We start from the raw sequence: 2609 nt of genomic DNA, 5'->3' as shown, positions 1-2609 counted from the left end.
TGGGGTGCCCTTCTGGATATGCGGCACTGTCAACCTCTGGGTGGTGCCTCAGTTGTCCCCAGTCCCCAGTGACGTTCAGTTGACAGGCAGCACACCATCTTAGTTGAGCTGGGGGGCACGAGAGGAGGCTGACTGTCCCTCCCACAAGGCTGACTGCAGGTGGCACTGGTAGCCACCAGCCAAGGACGGTGGGGCCCAATGGGGCAGGTGTCTCCACGAGAGTGTGGAGACCAAAGGCCGCACCATGGCAGCACCTCAGAGGAATAAAAGGGCAGCCAAAGCAAAGTGACCTATCCTAGAATAGCATGAGGCAGAACTCTTAGAAATTCCAGCAAGCAGCCTGGTGTGAACTCATGACGTCCACATGTTGGCATTAGAGGAGAGTTATAATTTTCTTTTTACACACACTCTTGGGAGATCAGAGACACCCAGTGAAGCATGTTTGGCTTAGTAGGGTGATGAGATTTAACATTTGTTTCCGTGAACTAAAGCTGATGCCCCAGGAAGACGTCCCGTGTCAGGATCTCCATCACCCCAGCCCTAGAGCTGGAGGAAATGCAGAGCCCGTTAGCCCTGGGCTAATGACAAAATGCCATTCAGATGCGGTCTTGGGCTCCAAATACGAGAAAGTTTGATTTTAAAGTGTGTCGTATGTTCCCTTTTTATGTGGCTTAAGTCAGAACACACGTTCTAGGGGCCCTATTCTGCAAGCCTGAGCCACCTGAGCGTGAGTCAGGAGCCACTTGGAAGGAGATACGGGACTTCAAGCACGTAGTGAATGTGCAAGCTATAGAGTGGAAAATAAAACCGTGGAAATTGGGTTTTAGTGTCTACAGAACCTGACAGGTTTGAGGGTAGAGTGCCCACAGAGAACTCGTAGCTTCGAGACGCTTCATGGTGTAGGGATGCAGATAGAATGCTAATCGTATGCTGCGAAATCATAATGGTGAGAGTAATGGTAGCCTTTCCCATTATTCCTTATTATCCCAACTATTACCCCAGCTATTAGCTCCCTTTTTCCCTAACCCTCCGCCCACTGGCGAGGTTGACATAAATTATTCTCCCTCTTCAGTGAGTAAAGCTCATAGAGATTACATCACCTAACCCAGGCTCTGAAGTTAGTCTGCGGCTAAGGCAAGATGGGAGCTCACGCCCTCACTTTTCCTCCAAGGTTGTGCTTCTCATTTGTATAGTGGTAGGTGCCAAACCTCTCTGGGTTTGTGCATCTAACCAAACAACCTCAACATCTTTGTAAAGCTTGCTGGTCTGCAGATAGGCCTGTTTCCATCTCACAAATCAACACATCTTTTGCGTACTGTCTCAGAACCGTGTCTTCCCAGAAGCTTCTTTAACTACGGGAGCCCAGGCTGACCCCATCCTTGAACTTCCTCTACACCTGGAATGGGCACCCTACCATGGAGCATATAGTGATACATGTTCTGGAATCATTGGCTACTTGCTTCCCAGTTAGAGGGTGAGTTTGCTGAGGGATGGGCACCCATCTACACCCCACACTTCTTCGGAGTTCCCTGGAAGCAAGTCAGGCTGGAGCAAGTGATGCTATGTCCTGGGTCCCCGGCTCCAGAGATTCTGATTAGGTGGTTTGGATGAGGCCAAGAGCCTGCACTTTTAACAAACATCTTCAGTGATCACGATGCATGTTGGCTGGCGTCCACACCAAAGGGAGTGTTGGTCTAGACCGTCATTCATTCATTCAGCAAACATTCACTGAGCACCTACTATATGTTCAAGGAGCTGGAGAAGCAAGAAGGGCATTGCTGTCTTAGAGTTTACACCCTAGAGGGGGAGGCAACCACAGACATGTAAACAAACAAATAAATAGCAGAATATAGTAGTAGCAAGAAGTACCGTGCAGAGACTGGAACGCAGCATGGAATAGAGAGGGTTTAGAACAAGAGTGGAGCCTTCTAGTGCAAATATGACCGCTCCCGCCCCTCACTTGGACCCCATGGTGCGCACATCACTTGACGGAGTGGGACTTCGGCTCAGCTCTTGCGAATACAAACGCCTGGTCTTGCCATGGCAACCACCCTGCCTTTCGGTGATATTGTATCTAATTTGTAAAGAGGAAAGATAATTTAAAAAAATAGCTTAGGTAAGTGAGCTGTATCATATTTAGATTTTGTGTAAGGAAAATAATGGATGTTTCCATTTGGGTGCATCTTAAATGTATGTAACTATGTAAGGAAAAAAATATGTAGTTAAAAAGATTGAGACTCTAGGATATTCTGCTCCAGTTACGTACCAGTTATTCCAAGGGAATCCCCTTCATTTGGAAAAAAGGATGAGGGTACAAAGGATAGGGCCTCTTCTTGGTAGCAGAAAATATATGTTAGTCAAGGAGGGGAGAAGAGCTAGGTTATGCCAAAGGGCAGCGGTCAGCTCTCTGGCAATCCATGGCAATGGCCTGGGACCTGTTGCTGGTGAGTTCACCCAGATGCTCTTCTGCCCTCCTCCCTTGTGCGTTTGAGCATCTTTGTTAAGCCTTTTCTAAGAATGCTTGAAGAGGGAGTCAGAGAGCATGCCCCAAACCTGTGCCCTGTGTCGGTCTTTACCTCCGGGGGTTTTTGCACAGGCTGAACAGCTAA

The sequence above is a fragment of the Ursus maritimus genome, unplaced genomic scaffold, assembly GCF_017311325.1.
Source record: "Ursus maritimus isolate PB19 unplaced genomic scaffold, ASM1731132v1 scaffold_28, whole genome shotgun sequence".
NCBI lineage: Eukaryota > Metazoa > Chordata > Mammalia > Carnivora > Ursidae > Ursus > Ursus maritimus.
Note: the sequence above shows the minus strand (reverse complement) of the source record.